Here is a 9,157-nt window from a genome sequence, read left to right on the forward strand (position 1 = left end):
ATCCTACTATCAATATCAATTAAAATCACTTACACATCAGAATGTGTTGCCACAAATCAATAATTTAACCCTACTCAACTTATATTCCACATAGTTAATTAAAAATATTGGATGAAAACAAGGAGAGATATGCCCTTATAAATGATAAATGGGGATTATAATTATATAAGATATAATAGGGAAAAAGGTATATCTTAACGCTTCAATCACTTTTTATCTTTTTTTCTGACACACCGGCGATAACTGTAAACAGGATCATTACTTTTGCCAAAGCGATACCGAAGCCCATGTTATCTGTGAGTCGAGACCGCGAGAGCGTACATACTGTAAGCTATAAATTTGTCCAACCAAACGGCAATTTCATTCTATCTTTTTCTCTTTCAGCCCTATCTCACTTCTCTGTAACTATCATACCTCCCACATTTATACACATATATTGCGATATAGGTACGAGTATCGGTACAGCTGTACTATAGTCACAAATTTTTTAGTACCACGTTCGAGCGTAGGTAACATTATTGTTTTTCAATAGCCCAACGGCTCGTCAACTCGAGAAATTTATACACGCAGCTGTGGAAAAACGCGATGGCCTGAATCTCATCGAGTGTTGAACCATGAATAATGAAAAAAAAATCAAATGAAAATACACATTTAGAAAAACTTATGCCAGATATAGATTATACGGGACATTAAATTGATAAAAATATTTGTAAATCTCTTTTTCTAATGCAGACTAAATGACATTTTAACCATAGAGAAACAAGTAGACAGTTAGCTGAATTATAACGTTTTTAGTATAAAAATATAGTTTTCTGAACTTTTTTTTTCGTAATCACTCGAACTATGCATTAGTAGAGTAATTATTGGTAAGTAGTTTTATCAAATACACGGAACGAACAAGATGATACTGGATATCATCCCAGATTATACTGATTAAAAAAAATTTTCAGATAGTAGCTGGTATTATCCAGATTACAATGAGTATAATCCAGATTACAACGAGTATATTCCAGATTACAATGAGTATAATCCAAATATCACGCAGTATAATCTGGATTATACTAGCTACTATCTGAAAATTTTTTTCATTACAAATATCACTGAGTATAATCTGGGATGATATCCAGTGTCATCTTGTTCTTTCCGTGTATGTTTTAAGAAATATTTTTTTGTTATCATGTTAAAAAAAAAATTATCAGATTAATGAAAAGTTGTTATGGACGATATCTCAGATGGCTTAATTAGAAGTGCTCTTAGTGTGTAACCAGGAGATCCGGGTTCGATTCTCGGTTCGGGCTGTCTGAATTATTTTTTCTGTTTTCTGAGTTAACCAAGATAACTTTTGAGCCCATATTTAACTAAAAATAGTTTAACTAGCTATCTATTAGAGTTCAATGTACTCAATAATTTTAGGTATAAGAACTTCAATTAAAAAGTGGTGATTTAACTACATTTTTCTAGTTCAGGGAATCGGATTTTTCTCTCAGAGCGTTGATGTAATAACTAGCTATGTATTATGTATTATTTTCTCAAACATTAATTCATTTGTTGACGGCAAAGACATTTTAATGAAATAATGTTGAATTCATGTCATCGGCATCAAAAGGATTAAGAAAAGACTCAAATACAATTAATCCAGATAATGGATGTCAAAGTTTGAGCTCGGATTATACGAGACACGATTACGACGTGACATTTTAGTGACACAAGTAAAGACGTAGACGAGAATGACAGGATTGCGACCTCAACTAAAGTGATGCGCAGCGATGCAAAGCCTGTTTTACTTGTCGACACTTCTTAACATCTATGAGTTAGTCAACAATGCAATAAGCTTATACTTCGAAAGGTATTTTCACCGAGGAAATTCAATAAGATTACGATCTCCAGTATTTGACGCCAAATAGACATCGGATATTTCGCAACATAAGAAATAGGAGTCTTTTGTTACTAAGGCGCGGCACACCCTAACAGACAATTCTTAGTTCTATAACTGTACAATATTCTATAAAAAGTTTAGAAAATTCAAAAGTTCACGATTTATAATGCTCATTTAAATACAAGAAAAAATATGAAAAAAACGGACGGAAAGAATTTTTAAACTATTTTGATGTTTTTTTCCGTTCCTATTGCACTAAATAAATTTTTAAAAAAAACGGAATTAATCTCCATTAAATAATCTTGAAAATAGTATGCAAAATATTTTGATTCCTTTAACCAATAATGGTATAATAATAATAATAGTTGCCGAAATGAGGCAAATAAAATTTTTCGATCATAAAGCACACCTAGATGCTTCGCATTATGAGGCGTGCAAAAGAAACATTACCTTCTTTGAGAGATATGATTCATGAAATATATTAAGAAGGAATTTTTTTTGAATTTTTTTAGAAAAATCAAATCGTATAGACCTCTACTTATCATGTTACGTTTGAAGTTGATATTCCTAAAATTTAAGTATTTCGGACAATACAAACGGCCAGTAATATAAAAGGACAGCTGTTAATGTATGTAAAAAAGAGTCGAAGGGACTATTCTGTATAGACAGCATCAGGAAGATATCTTGGAAGACGAATGTCTCATTAAACGACCGCACAAAAGTATCCTGTCGTGTTTTGGTCATTGTATTTTTTTTTTTTTTTTTTTATACAATTTGTATTCTGGTACTTTGTTAAATAAATATACACTAAACAGTTCTTATTTCCTGTATCCACATATAAATATAGTGGATAAATGTAATGCTTCCCAGGTGCACTCGCCGCAGGACTCTGTGTCAGCGTGACAGTTTGCACTTCGCCCACCCACGCGTACGCCTACTATTATTTTCAGTTATTCACTCGGACAAAACAAATGATTAATGGTTGAACACTGGTTATACACAATAGAAGGTTTAAAGAGAAAAATAGTACTGATTATAATAATTATTAAAATCATCATCCAGGGCGATGTTAACATTGATTAATAGTTATTTAATGGAGTGTAATTTAATGCATTTAATTGAACTGGGAATATTATTTTTATACTCAAACTTGACGTATAGAGTTTATTTTATTGCACGCCTCATAAGCAAAGCGGATGAGATAGTGCTCGAATCTCGCTTTGCAAAAATCAAGTGACTTTTTGAACTTAAGTTGTCTCTATTTATTTTCTACTACACTTGTAGAATATATTTTTTGTTTTGAAATATAAAAAATTGAATATATATTTAAAAAAAAAAATGTTGAAAGTAAAGGTCGTTAAATTCCATCAGATCACAGCAGAAAAAGATGCGAACAAACAAAAGATAGCTGAGTCAGCCATATCTTTCTATTTAGATGAAAAATAAAAAGATGATGGAGGAAAAAAGCGGAGACGTGCTGTTGGATAAAGGCTGTATTTAATAAAGAGATGTTATTTCCTTGCACGTCGGTTATCGGTGAGCAAGGCTGCGTTATCTTAACGACACCCAGGCACTCTTTAACCTTCCTGTCTCTTATAACACCCGCAGGGACTAAGGCACTAACAGCATTATAATATATATATGTGTATATATATATATATATATATATATATATATATATATATATATATATATATATATATTTAAAGAGTAAGCTTACTCGAAGTACGCTTTACATATATAATTACCATTTAAGTGATAATGTAAACCTTAATGAGTAGTCTGCAAACAACATACCTACGACTATCAAAATTATTAACAGAGCATTAAATGTCCGTGGGGCAACTCAACCATTTTTGATTTAGTTGAAAATTTTTTTCTATTCAAATTTTTTCAACAACTAAAAAAATCATGAATTTTTTTTCAATTAAGCTTTTTTTGTTGCACGTTTCATAAGCAAAGTGGAAGAGGTAGTGCTCTTCTCTCGCCTTACAAAAATCAAGTGATTTTTTTAACTTAAATTGTCTCTATTCATTTTCTATCGCACTTGTAGAATAATATTTACACATAAATGTCATGAAAAAACATTAGTTTCGTCTGAGTGTACTCGAAAAGTTTGTAAAAAAAAGGAGGGGGTAAAACTCGTGAAAAAAAGACGGTATGGTAGAGTCTCTAGAAGAGTCCCTTTACGGACGCCATCCAGCGCTCAAAAGTTGAACTTTTGGAGCGAGTATAACAAAAAGTATATTTTTGATTAAAAAAATTTGTTATTTTGTGCAAGTAAAAAAATTTTATTCTAAAAAATTGGAGAAGGGCCATTTTTGCTATCAAGTACATTTTAAAAAAAATAAGCGATTTTTAAAATAAAAAAAAAAACTTTAGGTCCATTAGACGCAAAGCGCCATAAATTACTGAAATTTCCACTTTCCTGAAGAAAGCACGGTCCCTTAATATAACTAAAATGACTGTAAAATGTTAATTTAATTGTTATTGGCCTTAATACTGCATTATAGCTTTCCGTCATGTTGTTAAACATCGGTATATATTTTATTAAAGTCTTTTCTTGGAACAAAAACAGCGGGTACCTGCGCAGTAGGTGAGCATAGGACACCTCTGTGTCCAACAAGATGTATGGACTTTATATAAATCCCGGATATGCAGGTAGCTGAATTACCGCATAATCCTCGTCTGTCTATATTATACATGTGTGTTAAATTTGTATTTAAATACAGACGTATAACTGTAACACTCGAGGATTAGCATGCAAATGAGACACAAGCCCAACACATAATGCTCACTTAATCTCGTTAGCTATGTTCAAAGCTATATAATAATGAGTATATATAAAATACAATATGAATAGAGCGGTGTCACTCAATATGACACTACGTGCGGGTGTAAATTAAGATACGTAAAAGAGAAATCGGTATTTATCACCGCCCCGATGTGACAGTATCTTTATTTTATTTAACACTGAAAAACACTTTTCTACTGGATAATTTATTATACCTGTAAACATTAAAGTTAATGTAATTTATTTATACATACGTAATTACGACATTTTTATTATCGTATTATATATTTTATTTTACCCATACATATATTATCTTTAACCTATACTAAAATTATTCATGGTATAATTTTGAAAGCATTTAATTATGAATAGTTAATTAAAAGTAATAATTAAAGATTTCTAATTGATTATATAAAATTTAAATATATATTTTTAAATGTTTATTTTCAATAAATCTTTTTTATCACTTGAAATAAATTTTTTATTCAATCAAAATTAACTTTTTTAAATGTTTTAATATCAATTCAACAATCGTGTTACAGTATAAATTTAGAATTGTAAATAACGCTATGAAAAATAAATTAAACCTTAAACCTTCAAACCGCATAGTTTGCAATTCATGTATCCATGTTTTTAGACCCTATATTTGATGTATATCTGCATCCGTGATCAATCATAAAGTTTTATCTTCTTACGTGAAGGTAACGTCATAGAAAATTATATGTAAACCGATTCATCATAAACTTATCAAAGCTGTCAACTCTGGTGCTAGTGTTGTGTTCAGTATGAATTGCAATACATCGATTTTTGCAAAATTTATTCCTCAAGTTCTATCTACTTTTATTCTAATATTGTTCTATGGTAGTAATTGTTCTACAATACTGCAGTATTACATACAGTTCTTTCAGTGAAGTTGTAGTAAAAGGGTGGAATACAAGTTTGATGTTAACATGCATTCCAATTCCGGCTGTAGATTTTCAACAAATTGTAAGCAAATTCGATTCAAAAATTTCCCGCAGAGTTCAAAATATTTTTACTAACGTCACAAGTATAGAAATATTGTTTTCTGAACTTTTTTTTGTAGTTACTTGAACTATGCATTAGTTTAAGTAACTATTGATAAATAGTTGTGTCGGCAATATTTTAATAAATATTTTTCTGTTATCATGTTAAACAAAAAATTAGTTGGTGACTGAAAGGTTGTTGTGGATGGTGGATCAAATAGCTTAACTGCAGGAGCCCTTGGTTCGTAACCAAAAGATCCGGGTTCGATTCCCGGTCCGGGCTGTCTAAAGTATTTTTTCTGTTTTACGAGTAAAATTTTATCAAAATGACTTTTGAGCTCATTTTCAACTAAAAATAGTTTAAGGAATTATTTATTGGAGTTTGATGTAATAAATAATTTCAGGTATAGGAACTTCAATGAAATAGTGGTGATGTTGTTTGACTAGATTTTCCTCTCAGTAAAGCCGTTTCTGATTGAATTATGTTTGATTCAATGCTTTTTAAAAACTTGAAACTTTTTTGATGGAAGTGATTAATAGTGTTTACTTTTCCTTAGAAGATGGGTAGCTTTGATATATGATACATATCTAACATCGGAGTTCTTGGAGCCTTGAAAACTGATCCTAAACGATCTCATAGCCATCATCATTCTCTTTCCCTTTTAACCACTTAACAAACTCTGACAATTATTGATAGAATTTAGGAAACAGCTGACAAAAGCTTATAACTCACAGCCCATGATTGAACAAACGATAAACACGTGATGTTCAAAAGTTGTTTGCTTTTAGAAATAACTTTTGTTTGACAAGTTAATAGTTCATTTATTTCTATTTGATTGTACAAATAGAGAAGCAAACGTACATTACCTTTAATGTTTCCCTTCTGTCTAACACAAAATACACACACATAGCAATAGCAGTTTGTATTAAACTCTTTCTTTCTCAGCATATTGCATGTCTCTTTTTATTTCTTGTGTATATCGAGATACGAGGTACATATACTAACTTATACCCGCTCGACGTCTCTTGCCGCATCGTTATGTTCTCGACGTTGACGGACGGCTCTCTTATGGACGCTCGACAGGAAACACAAATTGTGGGCGCAGCTGCACTGATAGCAATCAAGAAACACGGTAGGTAGCACCGTCGAGTGACTGGATAATCATTCTCTCGTACTAGCTTGTGAGTGTTTATGTTGACCGAATTGTTGATGTTAGAGTTTAACGAGAAGACGAGTGAGATAGTAAGAGAGAACAGAGCTAGAATAAATAGATGAATAAGGGAAAGGAGGACAAGACTGATTAGAGATCAAAAGAGCAGTTGGAATGTCATCTTTGTGATTCGAAAATATTGGTGCAATAATTTTTGTAAAAAAAGAATGAAAAAAAATTAAAATTTCTCAAAAGGTCTTTTGTTCAGAAAATTTTTTTATAAAGTCAAAAAACAATTTTTCTTAAACTAAAGTAGTTTTGTTATAATAAAATAAAAGTAACCTGTCATCTGCATAGTGTCACATATAGAATTCACACAGAGTATAAGACAGTGAGGATTATATGGAGTCTAATGGTTGATACGCAGCGAAACGAGAGCAGCAAATTGACAGTCGATGTTTATTCGTCTGCATATGTCTGACTGACTGTCTTGTTGTGTGACATCTCGCGACGCCCTATTTATTATATATTCAATTATTAGACGCTGCACGTGACAACCACTATATCGACCTCTTTTATAGGTTACTTCTTCTTAAGGTTTCTCTTACTTTTTTATTTCAGGTACTCGCACTGCGGATGTATAAAGAGGGTTTTTTAGGGGATCTCTTGACAACCCGTCATGAGCATACGTTAACATTCTTAATAAAATTTGCTCACTCGTGCAATATTTCATACTCATATCTTTTTCCATAATATTTGGGTGTACGTATAAAAAGTAAATATATATAATGATTAAATGAGTGAATAGTTTAGGGGATTCTTTGAATTGCAGATAAATTTTTATATCTGTTCTTGTTCTTCCTGGTTAGAAAAAAAATTAAAAATAGTTGACACTACGAAGTTTATACTACGAAAAATACTGAACTGATCGGAATAATACTTATACCATAAGATGCAGCGTGTTTCGGAGAAGGTTTGAATTTTCCAAACTTTTGGATTTTATGACAACCTACTCCCAATATGGACTGTGGGGGTGGATATTAAGAATTAAAATTTCAAATTTCCAAGCTCAAGCTTCTATAAGATCCAATTGGTATAGCAACTGCACATTAAAAGTTACAATGAATATTAGCTAGAATTATCACATGGATAAAAGGTACAAGCCAATCCGATGGAATTGAGAACCTGTGCAAGTCAAAACAATACTCTAATTAAATTTCAAGTCTAGATCTAAAAATGCAATTCTAAAAATAAACCGCCCAGCGGAGCGGGCAAGTAACAGCTAGTTCTCTATAAAAAAAGGAATTTAAAAGTATAGATTTTTTTATTAGCATGGTATGTAAATTTAAGTGTCTAATAATCGTGTTATAATAAAAGTCGGAGCTTTAAAATAATATAGACATACGAATAGATGATTAAATATTGCCCGGTGGCATTAGACAGACTAAATAGATTGGTTGATGGCAAGCTGAAAGTGGCTGACGATTCAAATATTCATTTGTTAAGTGGAGAGAACATCACAGAGCAGTAGTATAGAGCGATGGAAGTAAAAAAAAACAATAACAAAAGGACATGATGAACAGCACTCTGACAGCTAGACAAACACTACTCTGACGTTTCAAATAGCTTTTATTTATTCTAGCATGTTTATTTAGGCTTCCGCAGGATCACATTACCTGAGGGGTTCTCAAGTAAGAGTGGCAGGCAAGAATAAGAGGGGAAGGCGAGTAGAGGTAAAAAGAGAAAGAATAAAAATGAAAAAAAAAAAAAATGATACTAGTGTGCCAGTTACACTAGGGCCATTGTCATGCAACTTAACAATTCATGCCTATCATTTTTACATATCTTATAAATGACCGTTTATTTTTTATCGCCTGAATATTACTTCAATTATAGCACCCCTACGGCGGTGAATCTTGATCAAGTCTTATTCTTCTCTTACCCTATATCACACTGTGCTGTAATGTTACTGAAATGATGTGACCAAATTTATCTTGTTGAAAAGATCCCAAAAAGGGATATTGCAGTTGGAGTAAACGGGAACTCAACTACTAAAAAAAAACTTCATAGCTAAGTCGTTGAGTATTGCTTCTACTAAATCAACCAACCGAGCCCGTTGATGAATCCTTCCTCTTCGATTCAAGTCGTACGACGACTTGGATTAATGATACATCTGCGAGAAAGCATTTGTGCCGAGTTTGGAAAAGTTAATCCGTCCGTTTTACCAAACTCGCTAGCTGAAGTGTTGGCAATCTTTTGCTGATAGTTGTCGCTGTTGGGTATATAATGCCGCGTGTAAAATCCACACTTAGATAAAAAATATGAGTTGAGA

This window comes from Cotesia typhae, unplaced genomic scaffold, assembly GCF_013202065.1.
Source record: "Cotesia typhae breed Kobodo isofemale line unplaced genomic scaffold, CoteBio_Ctyphae scaffold_121, whole genome shotgun sequence".
Taxonomy (NCBI): domain Eukaryota; kingdom Metazoa; phylum Arthropoda; class Insecta; order Hymenoptera; family Braconidae; genus Cotesia; species Cotesia typhae.